We start from the raw sequence: 23928 nt of genomic DNA, 5'->3' as shown, positions 1-23928 counted from the left end.
AACATAGCATAGCCACACACTCTTGACATCCAACACACTAACCAACTCACTACCACAACACCAACACCATCTCCACCAAACCAGACCTACATTACCAACCCACCACCTCAACTTCCCTCCAACAGAAGCCACCCTATGACCACCAGATCACAAAATAACATCTTCAAGCCAAAACAAATACTCACTGCCACAAAACATACCCTACCAGAAAATCTTGAACCTTCTACAGTCACTCAAGCTCTCAAGATTCCTCATAGGAATCTGATTGTTTTCAATCATTATGGATCTCTATATATACTTGTTGTACACATCTTGAAGAATATGCAAAAATCAATTCTCTTGACCTGTACAACAATCTTAAAACCACTTTGAAATTTGAATTAAGCAATAAATAGCATATAATTACCTTAAACATGATACATGATAATACTTGTCATAGGAAAATTTACGTGGATAGTGTAATTTGACTACACTATCACACATTTAATATATGATTCAAAATATTTATGGGACTAGTGTAGATTTAATGGAAGTCGTGGACTAACAATACGAGATTCTTACATCGTGTCAAAGTTGACAGAAGTCATGGACGAGGATCACAACTTTCATTGCAATGTCATGGACATACAACACGACTTTCATGACAATGTCGTGGACGTTCAACACGACATCTAAGTCATGTATACCATGCACGAGATCCGAACAACATATATACTCGTCTACCCCAACTCAAATCACACCGAATGAAGAAAAGAAAAATTAAGAATAATTTAAGAATTGTCATTATACAATATAAGTAAAAATATTGTTCTTTTTTTAATTTCACTTACTTGTATTAATTTTTATTTAATATTACTTTATGTTTATATGTAGATGGTCATCATTAGATATATTGTTAGTGATTTTAGTGATGAAGAAGACATTGAGCTATGTGCTGATGATGACGATGATGATGATGATAATGTTGATGTTCAAATTGCCACTAGTGAACCGGATAGCATAACATATGCTATTCCTTCATTTTTTTTCGTTAACATTGATTATATCAATATGGACAAGATTTTCCATATACAAGTAGTGACGTAAGTAATGATTTTAATAAGAGTAAATTACACTGACATCTCATGAGTTTTAGTGAAATTACACAAACTATCTGTCACTTTTTTACATCTACACAAACCTCCCATAATTTTTATACTTTGATTACACTGACTACCCGTGCATAAGAAATAAATGTAATATTTTAAACAAAAAATATGATAAATGCAATTAAGTTAAACAAAACATGATATATTGTGGAGACAAGTCCAAATAATATATGAGTCGATATTTCTTCATTATTTTTGGTTCGTTACACTATATTATAAGAGCGATTTAAATAATATTTCTTTAGTATTGTTGATGCATTTTGTAACAAAAAATAATAAAGATACATTGATTTGTATATTATTTAGACTTGTCTACATAATATATCATATTTTGTTTAACTTAATATCACATTTTTTGTTTAAAAGATTACACTTATTTCTTATACAGGGGTGGTCAATGTAATGAAAGTATAAAAACTAGGGGAGGTTTGTGTAGGTGTAGAAAAGTGAGGGGTGGTTTGTGTAATTTCACTAAAACTCATGGGGTGTCAGTGTAATTTACTCATGATATGTTTGTTGGTATGCAATTTGATTCAAATGAAGCAACAATAAATGTTGTAAAATAGTTTCATGATATTTGAGATATTATAAAAATTAGTGGAAAACACACTTGTGTATCCACTAATATTTCTCAAGATCACACGGAATTGAACTCATCATTCATCGCAAACTTTATTGTTGTTCAATTAGTAAATGAAGATCTTGGTATACCAATTAAAGCATTAGTGAAAGAGTTAGTCACTCATTTTGATTATAAGGTGACATATAAGAAGGCTTGGACTGCTAAACAAATAACAATGTCTCAAATTTATGGTGATTAGGAGGGATCGTACAAGGAGTTACCTCGTTAGTTGAATGTTGTCAATATTATGCATCAGATACAATTGTAAGATATTCAACATCTAACCATAAAGAATATAATACTTTAATTCTTGATAGGGTATTTTGGGCTTTCAAGCAATGCATTGAATGATTTGATTTTTGTAAACCAATCCTTCAAGTGAATGACACATTCTTGATGAGAAAGTATACTGGAACATTGCTAATACCTAGTTCACAAGATGGTACTAGATGTATATTTCTAGTAGCATTTTTTATTATGGAAGTAGAAACCAAAGAAACATGGAAATGATTTTTCTACAATCTTCGGACATATGTTACATCACAACCGAACATTTGTATAATATCATATATGGGTACATGTTTGTTGAGTACACTTCGTACTGAGCTCCCACAATGGTGTAATGCACAACTCATATATTGCATCCGTCATGTTGCTAGCAATTTCAACAAGGAGTTCTGAGATAATTATATGAAAGAAAAAGTCATCGAAATGGGTATATATTGAAATTTATGTGATTTATGTTAAATTATTTATTTTTGCGATTTATGTTAATATTGGTAAACTTGTTGTAGGGTATGAGTTGATGCGGCCTCAATTCGAGCGAATGCTTGTGGTATTGCATCAAAAAATCCGAGGGCAGTAGCTTGGTTAGATAACATCCCAAAAGAAAAATAGATGCAATCATATAATGATGGCAGAATGTGTTAACATCATTCTGAAAGAAACAAGAGTTTTGCTCATTACGGCCCTTGTTAGAGCAACATATCATAGACTGAATTCATGGTTTCAAAACCATAGAAATGAAGCGTAATATGATAAGAGCAGGTCATGTATATTGCAAAGAATTGACTAAGGTGATCAATGAAAATAACATAAAAACTACATGTCAAGTAGTACGTAGTTTTTCACGGGAATCAGGAGTCTTGGAGGTTGAGGTTGCTGGTACCGATAGGAGTCGACACTCAAGAGTATACACGGTGAGGAATTTCAATCACTTAGATTTTGTGTGATTATGTTAGAACTTAAGCACATGAGGAAAATCCAATATGAGACTTCTAACATTGCCGCCCCTTTAGGGTTAGTTTGGGAGTTGAATTTTGGAGGGGAAGGGAGGGAAAAGGAAGACTTTGGAGCTATGAAACAAGTGTATTTCATGGTTCCGAAGCCTTCCCTTTCCCTCCCTTCCCCTCCAAAATCCAACTCCCAAACTAACCCTTAGTCTATCGACATTGACCTTATGGTAGTCATTTTTCTTTAGGTAGTTTCACTCAGCTATTAGTATTCGATAATATATATTAATCTAGCCTATAGGTAGTCCTTTTTGTGACATAACTCTCAATGAAAATATCATTTGTTAGGATCTACGCGAGGAGAGCACAACCCAAAATACTAGTTTATAAGGTAGGAAAGTCTAATGTCTTAGTTTGTCTAACAACGGTTAGAACTTAAGGACGTGAAGAGAGTTCAACCCAAAAAAAACTAGGTATAGCCTCGAGATGTATATACCACATTAAGTTTACGATGCTACCTAGTGTGGGACTACTATCAGATTAAAACATTAAAGTTATGGAAAATTATAATTGAAGAACTTAAGTAATATTGATTTTGTTTATAAACAATAATGTAAATTTTTAAGAGAACCAAGTTATGTTGGGAATTTAAATTAATATCAAAATGTAGAAAGCATAAACATAGACATGAAAAACACACAACAAAAATAATGAATTAATAAATACAAATTGGAGATAGATAGATTGATATGTTGACGCCAGAATCAGAGATAAGTGAAGTGTTGTTGTCGTAATGAGTGAGCTTAGTGCGCTTTGAAGAGGAAGGCTCGTTCTCCTTGGAAGAGGATTTGTTAAGAAGAAGATCAATATCCCTTATAACTAGGGTTCTTTCACTTTCTCACAGACACAAATCTAGAGAGAGATTAAGAGAGAGAGAGAGAGTTTAGGTGAGAGTGTTATTGGGTTCAGAGTTACATTTTGGTAGATTTAGGAAGAAGAACAAATTTGAAATATTTTCTTTCATTTTCATTCATATGGGAGATCGAGATCACCTTCTTATTCCACTTTTACGTCTAGGACCAAAAGTAAAACTTATTGCGGGAACAAAAGCTTTGAAAATATTTAGGAACTAAAACTAATGCAAGTCATAAATTTAGGATAACAAATAGGACATCTTTCTTATTTAGTTTTATCTCATATTATTTTGAATTTATTTTTTTTTTGTACTAAGAAGGTATCAGAGGGTATAGAATTAATCACTTTGAAAGTGTGTGGCTATTTTTCTAATAAGTCTCGCTCCCAAAAATTGAACGTTTGACCATTTGATCATATTAGGATCTAGCATGGTCTTACACTACTATATTAATGTCTTGGTGTTTTGAATTCTTTGGTACTGGGAAGGTATATCAATGTCTTGGTGTTTTGAATTCTTTGGTACTAGGAAGAGTATTACTTCACCTTTTTGGGTAATGAAGTAATTTTTATTGGGTTTCGGGGTTGCTCCCAACAAATGTCGCTTCCAGAAATCAAATATTCAACTTTAAAATCTAGTGGGGTCTTACACCACTAACCAACATCTTGTTAGATGTTGATATTTTGAATTTGTCACTAGATTTTTATACCCTCAACCACTAATATATCACAAGGTGTATGACTGTATAGGTAATTAGAATCAAACATGTTTTATGATTTGACATAAAATCGAGAAAACAAAAAATGTTACACATCATATTATCACCTATCCTAAATAGAATTCATTGGAAAAGGTAAAGAAAAACTAACACTTGCATTTTTTAATTAACACTGAAATTATATTTTTATTCTAAAAATATATGTAAAAATATAATTGTTTTATCCAATAATGAAAATGAGTCTAACTCATTCTAAAATTAGGTTGGTGAGACCAACACTACTTAAGGATCCAAATGAATAATGGAAGAATGATCTAAAAAATTGATACAGCAAAAAAACTATATTTATTTTTTCGGATCATATTTGACTGTTATTAAAATATACTATTTCACTGACTAGTAAAAGTGAATCATGTGAAAATTTAAAATAGATAGATTTGTGATGTTTGGAAATATATATGCATTATACATCATACTTTTATTTGCACATATAGTATGTCATGTAGAATTTCTTTGTAGATAATATATATTATAAATGCATGGAACTTTTCTTTGACTTGCATGACGAATTCTTGTAAAATAGGTTAGGAAATCAGAAATGCAATATTATTTTATTAAAAAACCAACCAAACTTATATGAAATAGCATATAATCTTTTGGAATGGAATACATTATATGTCTTAATATATTTTTTGGTTCTCGGAATTCTCGCACTAGAGGTAATTTTGTCCGAGCCGGGAATATCCATATGTATGTGAGACTAACTCTCTCAGTTGATATTTTTTCTATACACAGAACTCGAACTCAAGACTTTGTTTAAGGAGAATAAAACATATATGTATCACTTGAATAAACACAGTTAATTTATATGTCTTAATATAAACTAATAAAATCAATTGAAATCACAATTATTTATGTATTCAAAACGGCTATTTTTTTTTTGTTTAAAATCTATCCAAATCCATACAAGAACCCTTGTAGACTTGCTGCTAACTTCTGAATCTCCTGTTGGTCAAGCTTAGAGCCCATCAAATTTAGAGCATTTCCATAGGAGAATATCAACTTCATTCTTCTTTACTTCATACACAATATTTTGTAATTAAATATAATATATTCAGAAATTAAAAATAACATATATATATATATATATATTTACTATAATAATAAATATCATTTTTATTTTTAATTAAGTCTCACAGTCTATTTCATACTTTCTTCTTTTTATTTTTTTAGAATCCACATTTGCTCATAAGAATAACTACAGAAATCTTATTGTGAAATTATAAGTATTCTTAATAAATAAGAATAACATAATAGTATAGGAGAAAAACAAGTTCTTTTTGGTTCAATAATAAGAATGTTGGAAGAATGAGCCCTATGAGAACAGTGAGACCTGGAGTTGTCTCATTGTCTCAATGGGGACCTGAGGCCCTGTTACTCCAATGGCCTATTGTTATATTTGGAGAATGATCGTCTTAAAACATATCCTAAAGTTTGTCCCAAACCAATCATATTATGTCATGTCAGTTAAAATAATTAAATATTGATGACTTTATAAATTTTTGTTTCATTGTAATTGGTTAAGGACATATTTCGGAACAATAAATCCCCATCCATATTTTATCACTGCAATGACCTGCCGTTGCCTCAATCCGGGACTTGAGGCCCTCGTCAGAACAGTGAGACAAGCTTGTACGATTAATGTTAGATATAAATGTTTTTTTACTTTCATATCTATTATAATTAATAATATTATTATATTTTTATGGCATCAGCTGAAATTAATAAGCATGAGTGAATAAGATGTGGGTGTACCTGGAGAACCAAGTTTGTATGACTATGTGAGCAACCTCTGTTAACCCATTCCAATGAAGAAGCAATATTGGTGTAAGCAATCTCTGAAGGGCATGGAAGAAGATGATCAACAACCTTAGGAAAAAATCATATCGCTGAAGCACAAAATTTTCAATTCATATTATTATCAAGACATATATCTTAACGAAAAGATTTTATAGTACAATTTTTCGTTCAAAAGAAGAGAACAAAAAATAAGGGGTTATACAAAGGCCCAGAAAAAAAAACACAAGGGCATACGAACGTACCTATTTCAGTGGTAGTATACTGATGAAACTCTGGAATGAAGTGGTTGTGTATTGTAGTGAGAGGACAAGATACACATATATAAAGTTAATTAACTTGAAATAAAAATTTGAGTTGAATTTGAAATTTTAATTAAGGAAGAAATACAATGTGATTGCTGTCAAGATAGATATATAATATAGTTTGATTGATTTCACGTGGGATATATAATATAGATTCCAGCTATATCACGGAAAAACTACAATGTGATTCATGTCAAGTTGGTTATATATATAATATAGATTCCAGCTATGTCGTACAGTTGATGTATGGAGATATAAATTATTGCATCATTCCAAGATCGATAAATGGTGGAATTCATATTTATATCAATAGTTTAGAGAAAAATTTCAAGTGCATAGTAAAATAAAGTCTTCCCTCAATTTTTTTTATATTTGAGAAAAAAATGTATGCTATGATAGTGTAAGATTTTTTATACTGTCACCGTATCATTCACATTCATTCTTAATTATCATTGACTATTAGACAAAAATATTGCAAATGAATGGTGTATAATACATTGATTGTGTATAAATCTTTATATTGTCAATGTATAAATATTATGCTCTCTTCTAGATGAAAATACCCTATACAACAATTATAAAACCACTTTTAAATTTGAATTAAGTAATAAATAGCATATAATCACCTTAAATTTGATATATGATAATACTTGTTGTTATAAGGTATTTTCAATTAAATTATACATATTAATAAAGTAATTATTTTGATGGTGTGAAAGGCATGGAAAAATATATAAAGATCACCTAACTTCATGGAGGAGAGAGTGGGGAATTGGATTGAATATGTTGGAATTGAAAAATTATGCATTCTTCTATAATTTTTTTTTTATGCAACTCTTATAAAAAAGTAAGATACCTTATAAAATCATATTTTATATATATTATTTATTAAGATAATAAAATATTTCCTCATATTAGGAGATAAATTATCTCATCTGACCAGTAAAAATATGACACATGTACTGTTTTGTTTAGTTTTACATATATTTTTATAAAAAATAATTAAATAAGACACATGTCATGATTTTATTAGCTAAAGAAAATAACATATCTTCTTGTACCATCATATATTTTATTCTCATTTATTAATAATTGATTTAAAATTAACATATTAATTTATTATGATTATGATATAACAAAATTTATATGAAAATATATTTTTCCAGAAATCAAACCTAAAGATGCATAATATATTTCCATCCGAAGATTCCTACACTATATTAATTATTAAATCTAACAAACTCTCACGTCTAGAAGAGAAAAATTTTCCTAGAGACTAATACAATACATCACTTTTAAAGACAGCTAATAGAATAATCACAACTCATAAAAATTAAATTAATTAAATTTTAATATGTAAAAAATAAATAAAAATAAGTATTAATTTTTAATCCTATAATATTCTCCTCACTTATCTCTTCCTTATCTACAGTTAGGTTTCATCTCCCTTTTCTGTTTCTATCTTCATTTCAAACTTTCTTCTTTCTTCTTCTCCATATATTTCTTCTTTCTTCTAACTTAAATATAATATGGAGCATGATGAACCTCAACCACTCAAAAATAATGAACCCAAAGATATTTTTGTTCGTCAAATTGTGAATAACATGGATGAAGCTTACAATCTATATCAAGCACATGCTTTCAAAATGGGTTTCAGTGTAAGGAAAGGCCAACAACAATTTTATGATAATGATAGAAAAAATATACGAATGAAGGAATATTATTGTTCTAAACAAGGGTTTAAGAACAATGAACTTCAAGGTGAAGTGGCTTATGAGATAGCAGATTCAAGAACAAGATGCCAAGTTATGGTGCGATTTAATGTCAGCAAGGAAGGACAATTGAAAATTACAAAACTAGTATTGGATCACAACCATGAGTTTGCCCAACCCCATCAGAGACATCTGTTACGTTCTATGAGAAATATATCCGCTACTAAAGGAGATGTGATAAAGTCACTAGTAAATGCTGGTATGAGTGTTACAAATGCATGGAGCTATATTGGGGAAGAGGTCGGTGGATTTGATAAGGTTGGTTCAACAATGAAAGATATGCAAAATTTTGTCTACACTCAAAAGGTGAAATCCATTGAAGCCGGTGATGCTCAATCTTTAGTGAATTAGTTACAAAAAAGACAATCAGAAGATCCAATGTTCTTCTACTCAGTCCAATTTGACCAAGAGTCTCGTTTAACTAATGTCTTCTAGAGAGATGGTAAATCAAAACTTGATTATGATTGTTTTTGGGATGTTATGGTTTTTGATACCACTTATCGTACTAATAGATTTAATTTGATTTGTGCACCCTTTGTTGGTGTAAATCATCATTTGCAAAATGTGATGTTTGGTTGTGCCTTACTAGCTGATGAAACATCAGTTTCTTTTAGGTGGTTGTTTAAAGTATTTTTGCAAAGCATGGGAAACCAACAACCAAAAACAATCTTCACACATCAAGATGCATCCATGGCCAAAGCAATTAGAGAGGTAATGCCAAATACATCTCATCGGCTGTGTTTATGGCATATAGCTAAAAATGCCCCTTCTCATTTGGGTGCTCTTAATTCAGATCATAAATTCCAAAGTTTGTTGCAAAAGTCCATGTCGGGTTGTGATTCAGAAGAAGAATTTGAAAGTACTTGGAAGGAGATGATGAGTAAACACAATGGTCATAAATGGTTGGAGGATATGTATAAAATTCGTCACAAGTGGAGCACTGCTTATAGCAAGGAAATATTTTCAGCTGGTATTAAGTCATCTCAACGGAGTGAGAGTACAAATAGTGTCTTATCTGAGATTGCAGGTAAAACAACTAGTCTTACACAATTCTTTAACACATTTGACAAAATGGTAAAAAAAAAATGGCGACAAATAGAGGTTGAGAAGGACTTCAAGTGTAGCTAAAGTGCTCCCCCTCTAATTATAAATAGCAGCGACACTTTACGACATACATCTAAAATATATACTCACAAAATCTTTAAACTTTTTTTGAAGAAATATCTTGATGGGACAGGGGGGAGCACTTCTGTAGAGATTAAAGTATGTGATAACTTGTCATATTCAATCAAATGCCTAACAAGAAGTATATTGTGACATTTGACTCTTCTACTTACATGGTTAATTGTAGTTGTCACAAGTTTGAATTTATGGGAATTCTTTGTAGTCATGCTTTGAGGATTTATAATATTTAAAGGTATTTTGAGAATACCTGACCATTACTTCTTGAAAAGATGGTCAAAAAATGACAGGTCCACCATTTATGAGCATATGAATGGGGGTGTGGAGAAAGATTATGATGTTAGCATTCTTTACCGCAATGTTGTTATGAAATCATTTTATAATTTGGTTTTGGAAAGTCAAGAACACAAAGAAACTCAACAAATTATGTGCAATTTACTTGATGTTGGAGTTGAGCGTGTGCAAGAATGTCTTGCTAAGCTCAATTTAAACCCATATGCAATAACAAATGACATCAGTTCCACTCAAAATGTGAATAATGGACATGTAGTTCTAAATTATCTTCTTGCAAAGACTAAGGAAATGTCTGCTGCTCGAAAGAAAGGACATTTCGAGAAAAGGAAACGATCTACCACAATAGTGAAGAAAAATAAAGGTGAGAATTTATAAAATATGTTTTACCTCACTTGTATTCTAATGAAGTTGCATAATAACTTTTTTACCTGGAAATGTTATATAATGTCTAATGTTTATTTTTGTTTACAGAGAAACAAAAAGAAAGAAGTGAGTTTTGTGATACCAATTACTATATCAATGGTTCTAATATGCAACCAAGTACAATGTCACTATATAGGTCTATCATGCCTCAAATGACTCCACCTATCATGCCTCAAATGGCTCCACCTATCATGCCATTTTGCGGTCCACAGATTCTACAACCAGCATTTGGAATGCAAAATATTGGACCAACACCGATTAGACCACATGCTATGAGGCAAAAGACAAGTGAAGATGGGAGTGGGAGTGCATTAGACCCCATGCTCTGAGGCAAAAGACAAGTCAACATGAGAGTGGGAGTAGAAACCATGTTAATACTAGAGTGCATTATTGAACAATTATGAAATGAACTTATGTATTTATTGTCATCTTCTTATATAGTATATTTGTCAATGCAATTTTAAGTTTTGTAATGAGAATGCCAGAATGAGTATGTTTGAAAAAAATGCAGACTAGAGATATGTTTTCTGTATCAAGATTGACTTTTGCTTCCTAAATTAGTAATGAGAATAATTGTATGGTATTTTAATCTAATGTTGAATGTTCAAGCAATAAAAATTTGGTCTATTTAACAATAAAGCCTAATGCAGATTGATAAATAGATGATGGAGAATAATCTATCACTTATGTGAGAGAGAATAATCTTAATCTTTGTTTATAAGAATTTGACATTGAGTACTTGGGAACTGATATATAGTATTAACTAGTATACAATAGGAACTTCACATTAGCTTTTTTTCTTCAATCAGTTGTTCTTTCTTATCTCCATAATATATATTACTGTTAAATATTAAAGAGTAGTGGTGTGTGTGATGAATGATAATAATAACGTGGTGGACCAGTTTCTATATATTTCATCTTGTAATGCTCATCACGTGGTGTCCTGCTGTAAAGTTTGTATTTCACTTGGGTTGGGAAAAAGGTTATGTAGGTACAAAATATAGCATGTATGTACAAAATTTAGTGTGGAACTGGAAGAATTCAAGTACTTAATAGATTGTGCACATTTGAAAAGTCAAGTGACTTTAGTTTTCTTATACCATAACAAAGTAAAAGGATAAAACCAAACACATCTTGCACATTTCAGAAGCCAAGTTACAAGTGAGAAAAGGAAGAAATGCAAAAGGAAAGGAACAAGAAAGAAGAAATATACGAAGAAGAAGAAAGATTTTAATTTGAAATGAGGATAGAAAGAGAAAAGAGGAGATGAAACGTAACTGCAGATAAGGAAGAGATAAGTGAGGAGAAAGATTATGGGATTAAAAATTAATACTTATTTTATTTATCTTTTTCATATTAAAATTTAATTAATTTAATTTTTATGAGTTGTCATTATTCTATTAGTTGTCTTTAAAAGTGATGTGTTATATTAGTCTCTAGGCAAGTTTTTCTCTTGTTAGAGTTTGAGGACCAATTAAGGAGAATAGAAAGTTTATAGTGGTAGTTTTCAAAAAAGAAAACATAAAATTTATGAAGTTTTTATACACTTTTCCCATTAATAAATAACAAAATAAATAATAAATAAATAATGTATGTCCTTTTTAGTTATTTTTTAAATTCCAGCTAGATACAAAACTTGTTTTACCGAACAACTCAAGTTTAATTAGCTACTTTTACAACTATAAGCTTCGAGCTACCTTCACAGCTACAAACTACAAGCTCACAACTACAAGCTACGAGCTCACATTTACAAGCTAGTTTTCCCGAATAGTGTCTATGTCCTTTTTCTAGTAGTCACTCTAAACTATTTTTTCTTCTTAATCACCTCTTAAACTTTATTAATTAGTAAAATCTATATTTATATAAATATATTATTAAATTATTAATAGACCAACAATAGAATCGTTGCAATCATATTCACACTAGTAACAATGCAACAATATTGGTTAACCAACATTGATATTCAGAGGAAACTACAATCAAAATATAAAATTGATTGAGAAGATGATGGACAAATAAATTTCAGAATTAAAAGTGATTAATATAGTAATATTGATATATATGAAAAAATTAATAAAATAATCATAATGATGATCTAAAGATTCTTGCCAATTACAAAATCAACTTAATTGCAGCAATAAAGGGCAATCATAGAGCATAATCCTTGTCAGTTACTGAATCAAAATTGACAGCCTAAGGGTCTGCCTACAAACAGTATAAAAAGGATGCAGATTACACATACACAACAATAAGAAAATCAGAGAGAAACAAAAACGGAGACTACAATACCAAAACAGAGAATACAACAACCAGAGAGAAACATATACAACATCACAGTGTGTGCACAAGAAACACATACATTGCAACAGAAAAATTGAGCATATACACAAAGACCACATAGTGATAAAAAGAGAACATTCAGAGCATACACAAATACACACATATCACCACATACATAGAGGCATAGCCTCTATAAACAGAGAACCAACATTCAGAAGGACAAAGGAAGAGAGCATACACTCAGGTAAGCATTCAAACTACAAAAAACAATGTTTTATATGTGCCCTGAGCATCAACGCATACACGCATATCCCATAAACATACCCTGCTCTATATGCTTTATATGCTTAATTCATAAATGTTTTTTAATTGATCATACACAGTGGTTTCAATGGAACATCTACCTACTTAAGTAAAAACGAAATAGATGAAAACAAACGGTGCATTGCCGTAACCTTAAAGCAAGATAATATGATTTACGTCCAGTTTAGCTTTTGACCCAAATATTTTTACATACATAACACCGATCATTCCATAGAAACACATATACTGGATTAGAACGTAAATAAAAAAAACACATGATTGAAATATGTTTTAGTTTACATATTACACGTCACCACCAATTAGTACCGGCAATAAGATTAGACAAAATTTCAATAGAAAAGGGATTACTCCCTTATCACTACTAATCTAGAACCCTAATAAGTCTCTATGAGGGAGATGGTGAGGGTTCATGAGAAATAAGGAAAATGATTACCTTTTCTTCAAACCATCGTGGTAATCGGCGTTCTTCACCGTGATTCCACTTTCATCAATCGAACCACTGCACCTCACCACCGTTGCTGCCGTCGAAGGGGAGAAGAGGTGACCCAACCACGAACCACCTCCTCGTCGAAGAACCATCGCGACCCGAATCGCAAACCCGTCTCTAGAACAAGGCGAAGAAGAGAAGAAGAGGGTGGCTAGGGAGTTTAGGATTTCTATCCTACCCCTTTTGGCCGTGAGAGAAAAGAAAAGAGATGAATAAGGGATTTCAATCCCAAATTTAATTTGTGAAGGGGTAACCGAATACGTTTCCTTTTACATTCTTACCTTTTAATGTTTTTGTTGATTTAAATTTTTTGTTGTTATTTCTTCATAATATATCTATATATTTATTTGTTTTGTTTTAATGTCCTTGTTTAGGCCATTTTAAATAAAGAGATTGTTAACTAGTATGTTAATATCTCATAGCTATTAAATGATGATTCATATTTCAACCTAAATAAAATTAATATTTGTTTTAATAAAAACTATACTTTCATAATAAAAATAATTTTTTATATATTTTAAAAAAATCTATTGGAGATTAGATGTGGTGCGGACATTAGCTTTGCTGCTTCATCTATCTCGCAAATGATTAAAAGTAAAATTATTTCTAAAAACCTATTTGAGACTAGATGCGGTGCGGACATTAGCTTTACTGCCTCATCTATCTCACAAACAATATAAATTCAATTATTTCAAAAATCTATTTGAGATTGGATGCGATGCGGACATTAGTTTTGCTGCTTCATCTATCTCGCAAACAATTAAAACTAAAACTATTTCTAAAAACCTATTTGAGACTAGATGCGGTGCGGACATTAACTTTGCTGCTTCATCTATCTCACAAACAATTCAAATTCAATTATTCCAAAAGTCTATGTAAGACACTAAAAAAATTCAAATTATATTTTGATTAACCACTATTTTTGAACTAGAACTACGTAGTCTTGATTTCCCTATTGCATTCAGGGATACATAGGAGCAAAATAAACTCTTGTCAGACACAAATATAAAAAATAAAAATATTTTGTTTTATTAATTGAATTTTAAATAAATAATTTTAATGGTATAAAAGTCCATTTACTTAGCAAGGGTACCGTTTTAATACGGGCAGACGAGATGCTAATACCTTCCTCGACCCGTAATCGACTCCCGAGCTCAGAATCTCTGTTTAAAGACCATTCTTATCCAATTTGGGCATACTAGAGTGTTTTCTATGTTTTAACCGCAAAAAAAATGTAGTGGCGACTCCAAATAAGCTGGGAGAGGTAGAAATCGAGTTCACCTCCTCCCAAGTCGTAGAGCTGGTCTTCCATCCGAAAATTGAGTCGTGACAATTAGATTGATCCAAATCCACAATAGTGTAATCCTCTTGGTATTGCCAAGTACTTCCATACTTGTAGATACCCATCTTATGGATTAGGCTTTCACCAACAAGGTGATCTTTATCTAAAGTCTTTGTGATAAAGGTGTCAGATACGTCAATATGCAGATAATCAATGACCCTCGATATGAATATATAATAGGGCAACAACTTGGATTGCGAGGTAGACACATTATACATGACCTTCAGGATCTCCTCAGGCCAATTAATCATGATATTTTCCTTAACAACATACATGAATTTCAAATCATTAACAATAGGTTGTGCATAATTGGTGTTTCTCTGAACTAGAATGTACGCAATCAGATAGTGAAGCAATCTATTCTCTACAGATAATGAACCAACTTTAGTTAGTTCTCCCTGGATATACAGATGGGGACTTCTCAGACATGATTTGTAAATCTTAGCAGCATCAAAATCCTTATGCCATTCAAAATCACCCAGGCTAGCACCATTAGTGGATAAGCCACCCACATTCATAAAAATATCACTATCCATCTTAAATAAATTTCCCGAAACCATAGATCAATACTTTCCCTCCTTATATCGGAAGTTGGCCATATACAGCTCTTCCAAGTGTGGCAGGCTTGATATAAGTTTTGCAGGAATTGCTCTCAATCCAGAGACATTACTTAAATTTAGCAACCTGGGACGAGTAAGATTCCCTATAGCTGGAGGGAGCTCTCTAATCTCTGAATTACTAAAGTCAAGGATCTCAAGATTTTTGAGTTCTGCAAGTATAGCTATATCCTCTAGCATGCATTCACAGAGATGCAGTGCACAAAGATTTGGCAAGTGGTAGAGAGATGAAGCAAGGGATGGTATGCAATCTAATCCACTTAGATACAGACACTTCAATTCTTTTGTCTCTTCAAGAAAGGAATCAGGTACCTTCAGAAAGTTATTTTGGCATCCAAGTTCGAGTATCTCCAACTCTGGACATTCCAAGCTCTTGGGAAGGTCATGGATACGACATTCAGGCAAAAACATACGGTAGCACTTCTTATAAATTTCCGGCCATTTTTTCAATTCACTATACTGTTTAACCGCAAATATAGGCCTATCTCTGGATGCCAGCTTTCTAGCTACTCATTGGACAACGTCATGCATTGTAAAGGATTTAGTATCTTTTCCTTCCTCAAGCAATAAACAAGGTGACTTCAGCTCTGTTACCAAGCAGTATAGTCTATTTCTTGCATGAGCCAAGCTATCAACATCTTCAAATAAACCCAAGCTCCAGAAAGCAACTAAAATAGTAGAGAAGTATATTATTTCAGCAAAGGCAACTAATTCGAGTAATCTAACTATTTGACTGTTCTTTTGCCTTTGTTGTTGGTCACCTTAGAATTTTTGGTTCTATTTGCTATAAACATGTACCTGAGATGCAGAGGAAGAAGCTAGATGATAGGGGTGAGAAGTTGATCTTGTTTGGCTATCACTCCACTTGAGCCTATAGAATCTTCAATCCACTTACTCAGGGGATCATGTTAAGAAGATATGTGAAGTTTGATGAGTCACAAGGCTGGAATTGGGACAACAACACTGACAACTTAGAAAAAATACATCTAATGCACCTTGATGAAGTAGTAGCAGAAGAATCACCAGTGATTGTTGAGCAACCATCTGCAATTGAGGATCAGAATAAGAGAAGACCTCATAGGAATAGACAAGCTCCACCCAGATTGAGTGATTATGAGATCTTTCCAGATTCAAAAATCACTACAGAGGGGGAGCTAGTTCACATGGCATTATTGGCAGAAATGGAACCTGTGAATTTTGATGATGCAATAAAACACAACTATTGGTTGGAGGCAACGAAGGAAGAACTCTATTCCATTGAGAAGAATCATACTTGGAAACTCACTCAATTACCAAGTGACAAGAAAGCTATTACAGTAAGATGGGTTTACAAGGCAAAAATAAATCCAAAAGGAGAAGTAACAAATTTTAAAGCTAGGCTTGTTGCAAAGGGTTTCTCACAAAAACAAGGCTTAGACTATGATGAAGTCTTTGCACTTGTTGCAAGAATGGAAACCATAAGATTGGTAGTGGGATTGGCAAGTTATCATGGCTGGACAATCCAACAGATGGATGTCAAGTCAGCTTTTCTTAATGGACCTCTATAAGAAGAAATGTTTGTCTCTCAGCCACCAGGTTTTGAAGTTGTAGGCAAGGAAAACCATGTGTACATGTTGCATAAGGCACTCTATGAGCTCAAGCAAAAGGAGAAGTAACAAATTTTAAAGCTAGGCTTGTTGCAAAGGGTTTCTCACAAAAACAAGGCTTAGACTATGATGAAGTCTTTGCACTTGTTGCAAGAATGGAAACCATAAGATTGGTAGTGGGATTGGCAAGTTATCATGGCTGGACAATCCAACAGATGGATGTCAAGTCAGCTTTTCTTAATGGACCTCTATAAGAAGAAATGTTTGTCTCTCAGCCACCAGGTTTTGAAGTTGTAGGCAAGGAAAACCATGTGTACATGTTGCATAAGGCACTCTATGAGCTCAAGCAAACTCCAAGAGCTTGGAATAAAAGAATAGATGGATAACTATTGCAGCTTGGGTTTGTAAAGTGCACAACTGAGTATGGAGTGTACACAAAAAGGTCAAGCTTGAATGGTTTGCTCATAATCTGCTTGTATGTTGGTGATCTGTTGGTGACAGGAAGCAAGATAGATGAAATTGAGGCATTTAAAGATAGCATGAAGGCAAAATTTGAGATGAGTGACCTAAGGAACCTTGCCCACTTCCTAGGAATTGAGTTCAAAAGAATTAAGGATGAGATCTTCATGCACCAGAAAAAGTACTCCACTGACATACTAGAGAGGTTTCAGATGCAAACCTGCAACTTTGCTTCAACGCCTATTGAATCAGGGAACATATCACAAACTCTTGAAGAAGAAAATCAACTTGCAGATAAAACTCTCTATAGGCAGATGATTGGATGCTTGAGATATGTCTGATATACAAGACCAGACATGGCATATGGTGTAGGAGTGGTCAGTAGACATATGGAGACACCTAAGAAGACTCATCTACTAGCAGCAAAAAGGTTGCTTAGGTATCTAAAGAGAACAGTTGAGCTTGGCTTACTACTTCCCTGCAAAACCAACAATCTCAATCACGATATGTTTGGATTTAGTGATGCTGACTGGTGTGGAGATAAAGTTGACAAGAAGAGCACAACAAGGTATTTGTTTTTGCTTGGAAATGCTCCAATCTCTTGGTGCTCAAAGAAGCAAGATGTGGTTGCCTTATCTTCTTGTGAAGCAGAATACATTGCTGCTTGTATGGCTGCTTGTCAGGTGTTATGGCTTGAAACTCTACTTGAAGAAATGAAGATAAGAAATGAAAAGAGTATGGTGTTGTTTGTGGATAACAAATCAACAATAAACCTTACTAAAAATCCAGTTTCACATGGCAGGAGTAAACACATTGAGACTAGATTTCATTTCTTAAGAAGTCAAGTAAGCAAAGGGAGATTGAAGCTTGATTTCTGCAAAAGTGGAGTGCAGCTAGCTGACATCCTAACTAAACCTTTGAAGAAGGAGAGGTTTGAGATGTTGAGAATCAAAATAGGAGTAGTGGCATCAAAGGAAAACTGAATTAAGGAGGGATGTTAATTCATAATTCAGTTTTTGTGATAGTTAGTTTACTTTCCAAATATAGTAATGCAGTTAGTTGTGAGCAACTATATATAGCAAGTGTAGTTTGTAATCTAACTATTTGATTGTTCCTTGTCTTTGCTGAAATAATATACTTCTCTACTTCACTCAATCTTCTTCTTCTTCCCTCTGTTTTATGATTCACACAACACAAAGTAGTATATCCTCAAATAAATTAAAAAATGATTAGGGCTTGATTTCAGTTAGTAAATCTTATTGGGAGAGTAAACATATATGAATTGTGGGATTAGTTCCTTACGTGAGTGAATACTGAATACTATCAAAAGAATAAAAAAACTTCATGTCACACATACGATGAAGTAAACATTTCAAAACTGTTTATAAACCTTAAAGTTCAAGCTTAAAGTGTGTATCATGGGGTACAACCATACAAGGGTTTAATAGTGGGGGAGAACACATGATAAAAAAATCTCATACTACGTATACCACCACCACCACTTTGTCTGAGAATTGAGTTCTTATATTTCAATTTCTTATGCTCAACCCATTATCACAAATAGAATTTTGATAAATATTCAATTATTTTTTAAGTTAACAACATTACAATTTGTAATATTTGATCAGTTGGAAATAAAGAGATAGAAATATTTTGACATAGATGATTTGTGTTTCTTATCTATCGAGCTCGACTTCAATCATGTTTGAGCTTGGGATCCTAAATCAGTAGTACACCAAAGTTAGGATTAATCATACAAATAAATTGGAGCTTTTGAGTGATTCCAAAAGAGGAATGTAGAATGGAAACTTGTAAATGGTACCTGCATGTCTTCAACTCTAGACCAATCCAAAACAAAAACAGAAAAATGATCTGAAAAAACGAAACCGCAAAAAAACTTAATTTATTTGGATCATGTTTAACTTTTATTAAGATAGACTATTTTACTTGATACTAAAAGTGAATATTTGTGATGTTTTGAAGGATACATGAATTGTGCATCATCTTTTTATTTGGACATATGGTATGTCATGTATAATTTCTCTGTATAAAATATATACAATAAATATATATATGCTTGGAACTTTTCTTTGACTTGCATGATGAGTTCTTGTAAAATAGGCTGGGAAATGTAATATGTTTTATTAAAAAAAACCAATCAAACAATCTAAAATCACATATAATTTTTAGTTCAGATTAGATTACATATCTTAATATAAACTAATAAACCCAATTCAAACGACATGTTATTCATATATTCATGTTGAATTATTTTTTTGTCTAAAGTGGATCTAAATTTATAATACCACTTAGACTTGCAGCTAATTCTTATAATCTCAGACTAGACAAGTTTAGTTCCTGAAACTTATCATTATCTCCTAAGAACATTGAGATATGTAGATGCCTTAATTAGGGATCTAGATAATTATTTGTCCCAATTTGATGTCTTTAATTCTGTTCTGCCCATTTTTATGTGGACATATGAATCTAATGCATTATTTTTATAAAACTTAATTAAAATGAAGTGTTATTTTCTATTTGTTAGTAAATATTTATTTGTACGGGACCGTGAGACGACAATTGATCCAGTTTCCAATTAGGGACCTACGTGGCCTATTATTTAATTATTAGTTCAAACAATGTTTTTATTATTATCCTATTTTACTATCTGATTAATGTTAAATAGTAATATTGTTTTTTTCAAATTTCATATTTATAATATCATTATATTTTTATAGCATCAGCTGAAATTAATAAACATGAGTGAATAAGATATGGGTGTACCTGGAGAACCAAGTTTGTATGAATATGTGAGCAACTTCTATGAACTCCTTCCAAGGAACAAGCAATAGTGGTGTAAAAGCAATCTCTGAAGGGCATGGAAGATGATCAACAACGTTATCTTAGAAAAATTAATAAAAAAACTAATATCGATCAAGCACAAATTTGCAATACTCCATCTTATTCTTAAGACATATCTTAATGAAAATATCTTATAGTACTATTTTTCATTCAAAAGAAAAGAACAAAAATTAAGGGGTCAAAGGCCCAGAAAAAAGACATAAGGGCATACGAATGTACCTATTTCTGTCCGAGGTGGTATACTCATGAACCTCTGGAATGAGAATGAAGTAGTTGTGTGCTGGAGTCAGAGGACAATAAACACATATATATGTAAAGTTAACTTCAAATAAAATATATATGTGAGTTGAATTTGAAATTTTAATTAAGAACAATGTACAATGTGATTGCTGGCAAGTTAGATATATGATATATAGATTGATGTCACGTTGGATAAATTATTATATCCAGGGTGGATATCATATTTATATCAATAGTTTAGAGAAAACTTTCAAGTACAGACAAAAATAGAGTCTTCCCTCAATTTTTTACATTTTACGTTCACCAAGGTACCTGTACAACAATCTTAAAACCACTTTGAAATTTGAATTAAGCAATAAATAACATATAATTACCTTAAACTTGATATATGATAATACTTGTCATAGGAAAATTTATATAGATAATGTAGTTTGACTACACTATCACACATTTAGTATATGTTTCAAAATATTTATGGAACTAGTGTAGATTTAATTGAAGTCGTGGATGATGTCTATGACTTTGGGAAAGTAGTGGACCAACAATACGAGATTCTTATATCATGTCAGAGTTGACATAACTTATGGACGAGGACCACAACTTTCATTGCAATGTCGTGGACGTACAACACGACTTTCATGGCAATGTCATGGACGTACAACACGACATCCAAGTCGTGTATACCATGCACGAGATCCAAACAACATATATACTCGTCTACCCCCCAGCTCAAATCATACCGAATGAAGAAAAGAAAAATATAAGAATTATCATTATACAATGTAAGTAAAATATTGTTATGTTATTAATTTCATTTACTTGTATTAATTTTTATTTAACATTACTTTATGTTTATATGTAGATGGTCATTATTAGATATATTGTTAGTGATTTTAGTGACGAATAAATTATTGAGCTATGTGCTGGTGGTGATGATGATAATGTTGATGTTCAAATTGTCACTAGTGAACTGGTTAGCATAACATACGCTACTCTTCATCTTTTTTTGATAACATTGATTATATCAATATGGACAAGATTTTCCATACAAAAGTAGTGACATAGGTAATGATTTTGAATTTTTGATAATGATCTGTTTGTTTGTATGCAATTTGATTCAAAGGAAGCAACAATAAATATTATAAACAGTTTCATATTAGGAATTCTGTTGATTACCATGTGGATGAGTCTAGGCCAGATATATATGTTGCAAAATGTAAATATTATGATGTTGGTTATGAATGGAGAACTCAGACATAAAAAAATGTGAAACGTGATATTTGAGAGATTAGAAAAATTAGTGGAAGACACACTTGTATATCCACTAATATTTCTCAAGATCACACGAAATTGAACTCATCATTCATCGCAAACTATATTGTTCAATTAGTATATAAAGATCTTGGTATACCAATTAAAGCATTAGTGAAAGAGTTATTAACTCGTTTTGGTTATAAGATGACATATAGGAAGACTTGGACTGCTAAACAAATAGCAATGTCCCAAATATATATTGACTGGGAGAAATCATACAAAGAGTTACCTTGTTAGTTGAATGTTGTCAAATATTATACATCAGATACAATTGTAAGATATTCAATATCTAACTATAAAGAATATAATACTTTAATTATTGATAGGGTATTTTGGGCTTTCAATCCATGTATTGAAGGATTTGCTTTTGGTAAACTAATCCTTCAAGTGGATAGCACATTCTTGATGGGAAAATATACTGGAACATTACTAATAGCTAGTTCACAAGATGGTACTAGACGTATATTTCCAATAGCATTTTTCATTGTGGAAGGAGAGACCAAAGAAACATGGAAATGATTTTTCTACAATCTTCGAACATATGTTACCTTACAACCGAACATTTGTATAATATCATATAGGGGTACATGTTTGGTGGGTACACTTCGTGTTGTGCTTCCACAATGGTTTAATGCACAATCTGTATATTGCATCCGTCATGTTGCTAGCAATTTCAATAAGGAGTTCCGAGATAATGATATGAAATAAAAAGTCATCGAAATGGGTATATATTGAAATTTATGTGATTTATGTTAAATTATTTATTTTTGTGATTTATGTTAATATGGGTAAACTTGTTATAGGGTATGAGTTGATGTGACCTCAATTCGAGCGAATAATTGCGGTATTGTGTTAAAAAATCCGAGGACATTAGCTTGACGACGAACTTGGCAAAATGTGTTAAACTGTTATGAAAAAGCAAGAGCCTTGCCCATTACTATCCTTGTTAGAGCAACATATCATACATTGAATTAATGGTTTCTACATCATAGAAATGAAGCATAATATGATAAGGGCAGATCATGTATATTGTGAAGAATTGACTAAGGTGATCAATGAAAATTACCGAAAAGCTACATGTCAAGTAGTACGTAGTTTTTCACGAGAAATGGGAGTCTCAGAGGTTAAGGTTGCTGGTACCGGTAGGAGTCAACACTCAAGGGTATACACAGTGAGGAATTTCAGTCACTTAGATTGTCATGCTTCCATGTTATCGCTATATGTGCATCATTAAACTTAGATTATGGGAAATTTATCTCACCAATTTATCGGTTAGAGAACTTATTGAAGGTTTATGGACATGAGTTTCAACCCATTGTAAATGAAGAATAATGGCCTCTTTATTCAGGCCCAATCTTTATTCCTAATCCGCTTATGCGTAGGAACCATATCGGAAGGCCAAAACTACACGCATACACAATGAGAAGGATGATTATCAATCCCAACAAATTAAAAAATGTGGGTGGTGTAGGACTTTAGGACACAATAAGAAGAAATGTTCATTCAAAAGTATAAATGTCGATCAAAGTTCAAGGCAAACCTAAGTTATGTAATGTTAGAACTTGTGTAATATATTGAAATTCTAAGTACTCTTACATTCGAATTATATAACATTAACTTGTTAAATAACTTAACCCTAATTATAAACCCTAACCCTAATTGAATACCCTAATCCTAATTAAATACAATAAACCATAATTACATTCCCCAAAACCTAATTAAATACAATAAACTCTAATTAAATACAATAAAACCTACTTATATACACTAATTAAATATAACTTACACACTATTAAATCCCACCAAACACTTCAATTATATCAATAAATACAAATCTTTCAATTAGCACCAGAAAATTCTGGTTTTGCGTTTACCAAGGTGGAAGTCGTGGACCATATCCACGAGATTGGCGTAGATTAAATGAAACTCGTGGTCATCATTCACGAGTTCC

The 23928-nt window shown here is 32.0% G+C and overlaps 1 protein-coding gene across 7 annotated transcripts in view; it reads right to left on the bottom strand.

Annotated features, from left to right (window-relative positions):
* Positions 1-20370, bottom strand: part of LOC109348064 (probable disease resistance protein At4g27220) — a 30160-nt gene extending 9790 nt beyond the window's left edge. For 3 of the 7 annotated variants that reach the window (XM_019588273.1, XM_019588270.1, XM_019588274.1), the window contains exon 1: positions 6449-6521. The gene's annotated coding sequence lies outside the window, so the exon portion shown is untranslated. Of the gene's footprint in view, positions 1-6448; positions 6524-6735; positions 6753-20345 lie in introns of those variants that run through there. The other 4 variants (XM_019588271.1, XM_019588272.1, XM_019588276.1 and 1 more) reach the window with 4 other exon arrangements.

Source organism: Lupinus angustifolius, chromosome LG05 (assembly GCF_001865875.1).
Source record: "Lupinus angustifolius cultivar Tanjil chromosome LG05, LupAngTanjil_v1.0, whole genome shotgun sequence".
Classification (NCBI taxonomy): Eukaryota; Viridiplantae; Streptophyta; class Magnoliopsida; order Fabales; family Fabaceae; genus Lupinus; species Lupinus angustifolius.
Note: the sequence above shows the minus strand (reverse complement) of the source record. Positions and strands in the feature narration are given on the sequence as shown.